The sequence below is a fragment of the Ovis aries genome, chromosome 10 (genome assembly GCF_016772045.2).
Source record: "Ovis aries strain OAR_USU_Benz2616 breed Rambouillet chromosome 10, ARS-UI_Ramb_v3.0, whole genome shotgun sequence".
Taxonomy (NCBI): domain Eukaryota; kingdom Metazoa; phylum Chordata; class Mammalia; order Artiodactyla; family Bovidae; genus Ovis; species Ovis aries.
The window spans coordinates 71237251-71250231 of NC_056063.1; the positions used below are offsets into that span (position 1 = coordinate 71237251).

The 12981-nt window shown below is 42.1% G+C and overlaps 1 protein-coding gene across 2 annotated transcripts in view; it reads left to right on the top strand.

Moving 5' to 3' along the window:
• The window catches only part of LOC106991387 (ATP-binding cassette sub-family C member 4-like), a 589015-nt gene that overhangs the window by 347678 nt on the left and 228356 nt on the right, over positions 1-12981 (top strand). The window contains exon 31 of one of the 2 annotated variants that reach the window (XM_042255004.2): positions 2390-4192. The exons of the other annotated variant lie outside the window; for it this stretch is intronic. The gene's annotated coding sequence lies outside the window, so the exon portion shown is untranslated. Of the gene's footprint in view, positions 1-2389; positions 4193-12981 lie in introns of those variants that run through there. 2 annotated transcript variants of the gene reach the window in all.

A 12981-nucleotide genomic window follows, 5' to 3' on the forward strand; every position in this document is an offset into this window, starting at 1 on the left:
CAGCTCCAAGAATAAATGCCTGTCATCCATTGTGTTCTGTGACGAAGCAGATCAGGTTGAGGTGTTTTGAAGTTTCTTTGTTCCCAGTGTGTAACAGAGGTGTCATTTTGTCTATTTGTGAAATCACCTAATACAGCCCAGAAGTTATAAAATTCTCATATCCTAGCTCTAGGAGCCTGGTCCAGTTGGATAGATGGAGGAGGCACTTAGCATCCACGTGGCCTGTGTCCCCCAAGGTCTCTGAGCCTCAGGTCCTCACCTGTGTGTAGAGCAGGATTAGAGCCCTGCTGGCTTCTTCACACTTATCACAGGGATCAGATGAGAGAGCAGATGCTTAAGTGCTTTGAGGATATAGAGCATTTAACGGTATAAAAGTGGGATCATTTTATAAAAGGCTGTAGGTAGAAACCTTGCCTCCCAATAATAAAACAAATATACCCATAGTTCTTCTAGGTCGCTTTTGAGACTCTGAATCAGGGGCCCCCAACTGCTGAAGATCCTTTGCAGTATTCAGGTCAGGTATTTCAGACCATGAAACAAAGTCCTTTTCAGTTAAAAGTTGCTAGAAATAATATATTCTTTATAAAAAATTGTACTGAGAAGGGTTATGGAGAAAGGAAACAGATGATTTTGGAAAGAATATTAAGGAGTAGAAAATGACATGAATTTTCTTTGGTTACTTTAACTGTTTTTAGTTTCACCAAAAAAGTACATAAGCATACAATCACCAAATATGTCTAGCCTAATAAAATGGAGGAGGGTGACGATATGCAATTAACTACCCCACCCCCCACCCCACCCCACCCCGCCCCGCACTCCCACCAAAGGCTTTATTTTTAAGTGCTTCCATTACAATGGAAATAGCTTCAGATTTCAGCCAGTGGGCCCAAGCATTCTTGGAGGGTTTATCTTTCTCCTTAAGTGACATTTAAATATATAGCATTTCATGTGCAGAGCTGTTTGGGGGTAGCAGGTTACGTTAGCAACAAGAGAGTAAGAAAGTGCACTTGCTGTGAAGGTAGGTGTCCTAGTGCTTTTCTGTTTCGTGTGTGAAGTTCATTCTCTCTCATGATAACTCTGTTTACAGCGCCCACAAATGCACTTGCAGTCAGGTTCTGTAAAAGAGATCTGGAATCATGTGTCTAGGCAACCCAGTTTGTGACACAAGTCAGCCTCTGATAGATGATACATTTTCTGTTTTAAAGACTCAAATGAAACTTTTCACATTCTTCTTTGAGGATAAAGAGTTACACTTGAAGTCCTTTTTTGCCCAAACATATTCAGAGATAAGGCTTCACAAGCCCTGACATTATTTTATCTTGTTATGTACATCTGTAAGGAACCAAGATACAACACAGCTACTAAAAACTGATGATTGTGGAACTTGACAGCACTTCCTTTCCTTTGTGTTCTGATTATACACTGAGAAAACGTGTATCTCTTCCAGTTCAGCTAGAATTTGGTAGAATTCAAGAGCTCAAAGGTCTGGCAGAGATCTGTCCTACTATTGGGTATCATCTTACATTTTAGAGAAACCTCTTGGTTGAGTCATTGTTAAAGCATTTGATTTTCTTTTCATTCTTGAGACCCACTATCCACAGGTCACATTTCTATAGGCCCTATAACTGCTTTGCCACACAAATTAAATATCCGCACCAGGATATTTCACACATATATGCCAGTCCAATGGAGGAGGCAATGGCAGCCCACTCCAGCACTCTTTCCTGGAAAAGCACATGGACGGAGGAGCCTGGTAGGCTGCAGTCCATGGCATTGCGGAGAGTTGGACACAACTGAGGAACTTCCCTTTCGCTTTTCACTTTCATGCATTGGAGAAGGAAATGGCAACCCACTCCAGTGTTCTTGCCTGGAGGATCCCAGGGACGGAGGAGCCTGGTGGGCTGGCATCTATGGGGTTGCACAGAGTCAGACAGGACTGAAGCGACTTAGCAGCAGCAGCATTAACATCCAAATCTGTTGTGCTCCTTTTATGTGTGAAAATGGCAAACCCTGTTCAGATGCTAGATCTCCTATCCTCTTTGTTACCCTGTTTTTAATTTAGTTCAGGGAATAAAATGATTTTGCTTATCAATTTACTGTAGTGATAAAGCATATCTGTGAATCAGAATGACCAGAAATCTAGTAGATCTACAGGTTATTTGGCATTACATCCAGCCCCACTGAGGGTTTTAATGGGGCTGTTTCCTCCATAGAATAAATACAGCCCTGGTTTAAAAAAATAAATAAATTTATATTAAAAAAAAAAAGAACTGTGCCTCCAATAGTGATATGATTGCTTCACATGAAGAAGGAAACCTAGAAATGTGTTGCCTCAGGAGGAGGACTTTAAAACTTTTAAACATGTCGTTTTTGTCTTTTTCTCCCTCAGGTGTACTTCAAAAGGAGATAGCCAGATGTTACCCACAGTGACCTTGTGGTTATGAATGTTTCCAGTGGACAGCCCTCAGCCGCAACAATTTTTGAGTCAGCACTGTGATTCTACCATGAGTTCGTGTCTATTCCGAAGGCTTTTTTCCAATCGGTTTTGCACTGCATAAACTATATCTACTTGTTTTACATCAGCAACAAATATTTACACATTACAAGATGTTAGTTCTCCAACTTCACTCAATGATTTCAAGCTCTTGAAAATGGATTTATTATGTTTATTAAAATGTTAAATTACTCACTTTCTTATCCAAATCAGAGGTGCAGGCCACCAATAAAAGCTATCTTCCAGGTTTTGTGTCTTGAGAGACTCCAGAGCTAATCTCATTTTCTAAGATTTGAGACAAAATTGTCACAGATGTATTTTTACTGTTCCCAGAATTACCTATTACTTTCCAATTACATCAGGGGTTCTGTTTACTTGAAGACTGTGTGAAGTTGCTGTTTTGTGTCCACTTCCTTTAACATGACTAGGATCCATTTTTCCACCAAAAGACCTCTGGTTAAAATGCTACAGAGAAAACTGATAGGAAAAACATACAATATACTATAGTTTAAGTGACATCATAGGAGAGAGAGGTGTTCCCTTAAAAAAAATAGATATATGGTTAAATACAGAAGGACAATATCATATGTTCTAAAAGAGAAGGAAGAGAAAATATGCTTTCTCAAAATAGGAGCCCTTCTAGGGGGTTTGCTAATGAAGGACAGACGTGTGTTGACTATCTTCTAGATAGAGGATTTTATTTTTTTTTAATATTACAAATTGTGCTAAAGTATATGTAACATAAAATTTACCATATAACCGTTTCTAGTCACATAATCCAGTGGCATTAATCACATTCACAGTGTTGTGCAGCCACACTGTCTGGGGAACTTTTGGTAATTATGTGCTTCCTCTTCAGTGTGTTATTTCTGCAGAGTCATTTTGATAAGTTTCATTTTTCTAGGAGGAATCTGTTTCCTGTGAGCTTTGAGCTTGCTTGACATAAATTTATTCACAATATCTTGTATGTTTAATATCTGCAGCATCTCTGTGTTCTTTTTGCTTTTTAATTTTCTTTTAGCCTTCTTTTTTATGAATAATCTTGCATAACTTTTTCCTGTTTTCAAAGAATCAACTTTCTGCTTGACTGATGCTCTTTTTTCCCCTAGTTCATCATATCATTCTTTATTTCCTTCAACTTTTCCTTAACATTGAGGTTTTTCCTCTAAATTCTTAAATTGAAAAGAGATTAGTAATATCATCATTTTTCTAAAATAAGTATATAAAGTTGACTTTTTTTCCTAAGATCCACTTTAGCAGCAACCTGTAAATTTTGGTACTCACTGCTGTCAATAGCCATGTATTTTCTAATTCCTAATTTAATTCATTAACTATATCTTTTACCCATGGGTTGTTCATAAGTATAATGTTCTCTAAATTTCAAATGCTACTGGATTTTTTCTTTTAGATTGAACCATGTAGAACTGCTGACATTCAGTCTTTTTATAAGCTATAAAATGGCATTTTCATGTGGTTCAACATATATTTCTCTTTTGTTATTAATATATAACTTAATTTCATTTGGTGAGACAACATTAGATTGTGAATTTTCAACCAAAGTTAACTACATTCACACGGAAGGTCCTTGTTTCTACCATTTTGTATTTTATTGGGAGTTTTTAAAATGTTAACATTTAATGTTAAAATGTTAACTGGTACATGTGTAACCAGTAATTTTCAATAAAAATCCTCCCCAAATAATGGAATGTTTTCTGATACGTGTTGCAGGCTGGCTCTCTGGGATGCAGACTCGGATGGAATTTAGTGCTGGGATCTGTATCAGGGTTGCCCTTGGGATCAAAACTGTGGAATCAGGAGGGAAGAAACAGGGTAAGGCAGAGGGAAGGATCAAGCTGGATCACTGGCCAGATGACCCGAGCTGACTCTATGGGGGTCTGGAGTGACAACGGCCCCTCAGGGTTATCCTGACATATCCAATGACCAGGACTTTATACTTCCACCCGGATGGGTCATTGCACGCAGGCTGCCCCCAGAGGGGCTGGTGGTTTAAGGTTGCCCACTGGCAGCACTTCCAGCTGTTGGACAACAAGTCCCTGAAGGGAGGTCAGGACAGCACATCTCCATGTCCCCCCTCAGCATGTATCACAGCTCCAGAGGTAGATGATGAGGGTGTACTGTGGGAGAAACTCTTGATGACTGATGTTTAAGTCAAAATGATGACTCAGTGATTCACCTGAATACCCTCTGGTCTAAAAAATAGATGAGAAGGTCCATGTAGGGGAGATATCCTCCTTGTCCAGGGTCAGCCCAGTTGTCGCCTCTTCTAGGAAGTCACATTAAGATCAGTCATCATCCTAGGTAACTCGGATTTGTGTGTTACCCTGCCCCCTTCTCGTGTTAAACTGAACCATGCTTGGTTAGTGTCCTGTTGTCACCATCTTGAGAGACTTTGTTTTTAAACAAGGGGCCTGTTCTTTCTATTCTGCATGTGGCCTGCCCTGACTGTGAGTGTTCACATGTGGTCTATTTTCTCACTAAACTAAGTGAGAAAAAGACTTGAAACTGCGCCCTGTTCACTGTTTGATTTTGTCTTCCAGCAGGGTATCTGTGCACAGAGGCTGCTCAGTAAATGTTTGTGGAATGAACAAATGATAACTGAGAGCAAGCCTTCCTTCTCAACTTTATAACTTTGAGATATTAAGAGGTAGCCTGGGGTAACAGAAAGCCCTGGTTTTTGAGCCAGTCACACTGATGTGTCCTTTCTCTACTACTCACTAGCAGTGTGGGTGTGGGCAAGCAGTAACCAGCCAAGGTGCCAGGACATTGGAATGGCACCATCCTTGACAAAATAGACTCTGGACACCCTACAGCCACTTAGTCTTGGTTACATGCTTGGGTTAGAATCTCAACCTCTGAATCTCAGCTTCTTTGTCTGGAAAATGAATACAGTTCCTGCTCTTGAACCATTGGTTTGGTTGGGATGATGGATGACCTAAGAGCATCCAAAGACACAGGGTGGAATCACTGACCTTGGAGATTCTTATCACCAGGAGAGAACAGGATGGGTGTGGATGAAGGAGGTTTGTAGGCTGTAGAAGGTGTACTTGAGGAGGCCCTCATGTGATGGCCTAAACCAGACTGCTCCTCCTCCACGTGTAGTTAAAATGACACAAGCACATGGGGAGGGGCACAAGCTCTGGAGTCGGGACAAATCCTGGCTCCTCTGGGTACTGACGGTTTGGATTCAAGTTCTGCTAGCTGGTAAGTGTGGGCTCTTAAGGTTGGGAAGCCCACTGTGCTTCAGGTTCTTTGTCTGGAAGGTGAGTTGGGGGTAGTATGATTCTCAGAGGGCTGCTGCAAAGATTAATTGTGACAGTGACAGTGTGGTCTGTGCTCTAGTGCCAGTCCCTGACCTGTTTGTAACCCGGTTGGAAATAAGCACAGGAAATTCAAGAGCTAGAAACTCATAACCCTGTATTGCTGTGACATCCACTGTCAGGATGGGTGGGATCCTGAACTCCCCGGGGACCAGTGTGAGGGTTGCACTTGTGGGGCGGGGGAGGGGCCCGTGGCTGAGCTGCACACTAGCCATGCACAGTGGGTCATTGATTAGGTTGCAATGGGCTGAAAATGTAAAGTTAAATAAAAGTGATATTTAATCCCAGACAGGTGAGAAACACTGCTTTTGAACAATGCTGGATATGTGATTATCTGTCAGTTGGTACTATCCTCTCCAGCCCTATCCTCTTTATTAATGGTTACCATAATATTCATCTTAAAATTAGAGCACACAGGCTTTCAAAAGGCCTTACTATACTTTTAATAGCATAAAAAGTTAGGAATAATTAGATTCCTGTTCAAGTTTAAAGTTTTTTTTTTTAATCAAGTCTAAAAACAATACTGTGCATATATTTTACCAATTTTATTGCTGAATCAACAGCATGGTCCTATTGTTGAAGAAGGTCCCTGGAAGCACAATAGGCACCTTTAAAACCTTCAGAATTTTTTTAAACACAAGGTTTTAAGTGTAAGCTGTTAATTTTCCTTTAAAGACAGAAAGAATGTGGATTAAGTGAGCTTTTGTTTTTTAACCTTATGTTCTAAGGAAAGTGCTTCTTTTTTCCAAAAACTAAAACAGCAATGTGTGTTGAAAACTGTGAGAAATATATATTTATTTTAATTTAGACCTAAAAAATAACATTATTAGAAGGAATCGCATGTCCCAGCCCTATGAGACCTCCATCTGTACTCCAGGCCCATCTGACTTGCCTTAGGAGTCAAACTGGGATTGGATGATATTTTAATATGAACCAAGGTTAAGAAGACAAGCGAAAAGCAAAGGAGAAAAGGAAATATGTAAGCATCTAAATGCAGAGTTCCAAAGAATAGCAAGGAGAGATAAGAAAGCCTTCCTCAGTGATCAATGCAAAGAAATAGAGGAAAACAACAGAATGGGAAAGACTAGAGATATCTTCAAGAAAATTAGAGATACCAAGGGAACATTTCATGCAAAGATGGGCTCGATAAAGGACATAAATGGTATGGACCTAACAGAAGCAGAAGATATTAAGAAGAAGTAGCAAGAATACACAGAACTGTACAAAAAAGATCTTCATGACCCGAATAATTATGGTGGTGTAATCACTCATCTAGAGCCAGACATCCTGGAATATGAAGTCAAGTGGGCCTTAGAAAGCATCACTACGAACAAAGCTAGTGGAGGTGATGGCATTCCAGTTGAGCTATTTCAAATCCTGAAAGATGATGCTGTGAAATTGCTGAACTCAATATGCCAGCAAATTTGGAAAACTCAGCAGGGGCCACAGGACTGGAAAAGTGCAGTTTTCATTCCAATCCCAAAGAAAGGCAATGCCAGAGAATGCTCAAACTACCGCACAGTTGCACTCATCTCACATGCTAGTGAAGTAATGCTCAAAATTCTCCAAGCCAGGCTCGTTAACCGTGAACTTCCTGATGTTCAAGCTGGTTTTAGAAAAGGCAGAGGAACCAGAGATCAAATTGCCAACATCTGCTGGATCATGGAAAAAGCAAGAGAGTTCTAGAAAAACATATATTTCTGCATTATTGACTATGCCAAATCCTTTGACTGTGTAGATCAAAATAAACTATGGAAAATTCTCAGAGAGATGGGAATACCAGAGCACCTGACCTGCCTCTTGAGAAACCTATATGCAGGTCAGGAAGCAACAGTTAGAACTGGACATAGAACAACAGACTGGTTCCAAATAGGAAAAGTAGTATGTCAAGGCTGTATATTGTCACCCTGCTTATTTAACTTCTATGCAGAGTACATCATGAGAAGTGCTGGACTGGAAGAAACACAAGCTGGAATCAAGATTGCTGGGAGAACTATCAATCACCTCAGATATGTGGATGACACCACCCTTATGGCAGAAAGTAAAGAGGAACTAAAAAGCCTCTTGATGAAAGTGAAAGAGGAGAGTGAAAAAGTTGGCTTAAAGCTCAAGATTCAGAAAACGAAGATCATGGCATCTGGTCCCATCACTTCATGGGAAATAGATGGGTAAACAGTGGAAATAGTGTCAGACTTTCTTTTTGGAGGCTCCGAAATCACTGCAGATGGTGATTGCAGCCATGAAATTAAAAGACGCTTACTCCTTGGAAGAAAAGTTATGACCAACTTAGATAGCATATTCAAAGGCAGAGACATTACTTTGCCAACTAAAGTCCGTCTAGTCAAGGCCATGGTTTTTCCTGTGGTCATGTATGGATGTGAGAGTTGGACTGTGAAGAAGGCTGAGTGCCGAAGAATTGATGCTTTTGAACTGCGGTGTTGGAGAAGACTCTTGAGAGTCCCTTGGACTGCAAGGAGATCCAACCAGTCCATTCTGAAGGAGATCAGCCCTGGGATTTCTTTGGAAGGAATGATGCTAAAGCTGAAGCTCCAGAACTTTGGCCACCTCATGCGAAGAGTTGACTCATTGGAAAAGACTCATGCTGGGAGGGATTGGGGGCAGGAGGAGAAGGGGATGATCCAGGATGAGATGGCTGGATGGCATCACTGACTCAATGGATGTGAGTCTGAGTGAACTCTGGGAGTTGGTGATGTATAGGGAGGCCTGGCATGCTGTGATTCATGGGGTCACAAAGAGTTGGACATGACTGAGTGACTGAACTGAACTGAAGATTAAGACTTAGATACACTAGGAATGTTCTACAAGAAGTTTACATTGGATAATCCTGAAAATTCACTCTTTCAATCAGCAAACATGCTCACAAGTATCCATCCCAATAGATGAAAGCTTTGGGTATTCCAAACCAGTGTTTAATTCGAAAGCTTATCATATTTAATTCTGGAGGACATCACAGGAAAAACATTTTAAAATTAAAATTTTCAGATTATCTAGACAAAAATGAGTATCTGTGATGGAGTTTTTATCACATTAGAAATGTCATAAGTAAATAATGATAAACAGAGGACTGAGGACTTTTAAACCCTACATTTTTACAACACTAAAAATATTTTAGATATCCATGAGTTTATACTGATTCCTATAAGACGCAAAATAGATAGTAGGAAAAAAACCCTTTTTTGCAATAGAAGGTCAACTCACAAATGTATACAGATTGACAGAAAAGTACCATATAGCAGCCATCCTTGTCATAAATAATTCAGAAAAAATTCATCATTGTCTGAATATATGGTGAATGTTTATGGGTTGGGGGAGACACAGCATTTTCATAGACTCAAAGTATCTTCTCAGATTAATTATTTAGAAAAGAATTGTATTTTCAAAGTAGAAAAGTCTGGCAAACACCTGGCTAAGTAAGTAACCAGAGTAAATATTATTAATAGTGAAGCTACTGACACCCTTGACTTTTTTTTCTTGCTTCTTTAAATATTTACTTAAGTATCATTGATTTACAATATCTTAATTTCTGCTGTACAACAGTGATTCAGTTATACATATACAAACATTGTTTTTCATATAAGTTAAATAAGCAAGGTGACAATATACAGGTCATACTCCTTTCCCAATTTTGACCCAGGCAGTTGTTCCATGTTTGGTTCTAACTGTTGCTTCTTGACTTGCATACAGGTTTCTCAGGAGACAGGTAAGGTGGTCTTTAAGTTTTCTCATTTGTTGTGATCTACAGAGTCAAAGGCTTTAGGGTAGTCAATGAAGCAGAAGTAGATGTTTTCCTGAACAGAAACCATAAGACCCACAAAGTCTGGAAATGTACTTCCAGGCCCTTTACAGAAAATTCTGCCCACCCTGCTCCAGAGCTCTGGCCTGTGGACCAGCAGCATCAGCTGTCCTGGGAGGCAGTTAGGACACAGAATCTTTTCTCTATCCCAGACCTCCTGACTCAGAATCTCCAGATCCCAGGTGAGTCCTGCTCACAGTACAGTTAGAGAAGCACTGGTTTCGAGGCCCTGCTCCATCATCCTGTGGTTTCACCCTCCCCAGGTGCAGCCAGAGAGGACCAGGGGGCATGGCTACCTGGAGCCCCGCCCACTCCAGGCCATGCTCTGAGCACCTGGACCCCAGAACCCCTGCTCCCAGCGCCAATGCAGGCCTTCTTCCCAGTGCCCATGTCCTAATTCGACAGGTGGTCAAGATACAGCTGTTCATGGGTGGGAAGAGTGAGCTCGAACTTGAAGTGTAGGAGTGCTCTTGCTTGAGCAGTAGATTCCTCAGGACACAGAGAGGGTCAGAGCCAGAGGTGGGAAAAGCAGGGGGAGGGCTGGGGGCTGGGATGGCCCCTCCCTCTACTGTCCTACCTTCTGGCTTGGAGCTCAGTGTCCAAAATCCCAGTCTGCCAGGTATTAATAGTTAGGAAGGTGTAGATTGATTTATAATTGTTAAATATATATATATATATATATATATATATATATATATATATATATATATGTGTGTGTGTGTTTTATTTTTTTAATTTTAAAATCTTTAATTCTTACATGCGTTCCCAAACATGAACCCCCCTCCCACCTCCCTCCCCACAACATCTCTGTGGGTCATCCCCATGCACCAGCCCCAAGCATGCTGTATCCTGCGTCAGACATAGACTGGCAATTCAATTCTTACATGATAGTATACATGTTAGAATGCCATTATCCCAAATCATCCCACCCTCTCCCTCTCCCTCTGAGTCCAAAAGTCCGTTATACACATCTGTGTCTTTTTTCCTGTCTTGCATACAGGGTTGTCATTGCCATCTTTCTAAATTCCATATATATGTGTTAGTATACTGTATTGGTGTTTTTCTTTCTAGCTTACTTCACTCTGTATAATCGGCTCCCGTTTCATCCATCTCATCAGAACTGATTCAAATGAATTATTTTTAATGGCTGAGTAATACTCCATTGTGTATATGTACCACAGCTTTCTTATCCATTCATCTGCTGATGGACATCTAGGTTATTTCCATGTCCTGGCTATTATAAACAGTGCTGCGATGAACATTGGGGTACATGTGTCTCTTTCAATTCTGGTTTCCTCGGTGTGTATGCCCAGCAGCAGGATTGCTGGGCCATAAGGTAGTTCTATTTGCAATTTTTAAAGGAATCTCCACACTGTTCTCCATAGTGGCTGTACTAGTTTGCATTCCCACCAACAGTGTAGGAGGGTTCCCTTTTCTCCACAAATATTTAAAAATACCCTATGGTCTTCATTTGTACTTTTGACCCAGGGCTCACAGATGTGAGTGGGCAGGTCTATTAAATGTTTCTCAGAGTGCTCACAGGATCCCCTGCATCCCAATCCCCCAATCCACTAGGATGTTTGATAAAAATTCAAATTCCCAGGCCCCACTGTGTGACCTCCTGGATCAGATCTTTGGGAATGGAGCCTGGGACTCTGCATTCTGACCCCTCCCCTGTGACTCTGATCCGCAGCAGAGCTACAGGAGCACTTGTAATGGGGGTGGTAGGAGAGGAGCACAGAGGGGAGCTGCCATAAGTGGCGGGAAGTGTCAGGGAGAGAGAGGGAGGTCCCAGGTCACAGAAAGGTGCTGACCATGAGCCCACCCCCTTCCTCCTTCTCTCATGAGCCCTCACAACCTGGTCTGATCCCACCCCCAGGAGCTGGCTGCAGGGAGAAGCTGCCAGAATGAGGCAAGAATGTCCTCCTGCTGAATGTGGGGCTCTCGGGGCAACCCTGCAGAGTGAAGGACCAGAGTCAGGGGTAATAGGAGCAAAGTGGCTATGGGCACCTGGAGGGATCACTCGGACCCACCCGGGGAGTCGGGCTGAAGCCAGTGGGATGATCTTTGGACAGGAGAGAACTCCAGGTCCTGCCAGGACACGGGAGGAGCAGGGACACTGTGTGGTCCCACCTGCCTGGGCTCAGAGGCCGCATCTGTCAGTTACGAGTCGTATGACCATGAGCAATTTCCTTAAGCTCTGTAAGCTTGCTTCCTTATCTGTGAGATGGGGATCCTAACACCCTCTAGGCTTGTGTTACAGGTAAACATGGTAATAAGTAAAAACACATCTTTGCTATACAGGAGGGCAGAATACACAGCAGGACTGTTGCTGTTTACTGTGAAGCTTGTCGACTTACACCTCTGCACTTCCTGATGCTTGATATCACAGGCACTTGCCACTGGCTGTTAAGATCAATTTCCTCAAACTGCAGGCACAGGAAGGCTCCAGTCAGAGGCATGTGCCAGACCTGTGCTTGGTCAGTGACCTAGAGCTCCCTGAGCTTTCCTGTGCAAGAGCGACTCCTGAAGTTACTGCCAAGCTGCTCCTTGTGTATGGTTCCCAGGATTTCCCTCCCAGCAGACCACATCTTTGGGATGTGAGGGAATCGTGCTCACAGATTTGTAATGAACTGAGGAGAGGCTTGTATGAAACCTTCAGGGACAACTGTACCATACTGAAAATCACCACCAGGGGGCAGCAGAATCCACGCGTCCTGGTGAGGCGCATGGAAAGGTCATAGATGAGGGACCAGGCAGGCCTCACAGCAGGCAAGAGAGGTGGGGCCTCACCTCTCAAAGAGAGCTTTGCCTCACCCTTATTCACCGCACCCTCCACACACAGAAACGCACACTCTTGCTCCTGCAGAATCACCTGGTCCCTGTATATTCAGTTATCTCCTCCAGGTACAGTCCTTTATATTCTCAATATGACAAAGCCTGGTGGTTTGTAAACTTGGCTGCAAATTTGAATCACCAGAGGAGCTCTATAAAATCCCAGTGCTGAGTAGTCATCTCAGTTAAATCAGAATCTCGGAAGAGGGGAGGCAGGAATCAACACTTTTTATTAATAAAACCCCACAGGTGATTCCACCCTGTTGCCAACTGACAATCACTGTTGGAGGCAAAAGATCTTTCTTTTCAAATGGAAGCTGCTTTCATCCACATTTCTGACAAAACGTGGTCTACTGGAGAAGGGAATGGCAAGCCACTCCAGTATTCTTGCCTTGAGAACCCCATGAACAATATGAAAAAGGCAAAAAGATATGACAGTGAAAGACGAACTCCCCAGGCTGGTAGTTGCTCAGTATGAAGAGTGGAGAAATAACTACAGA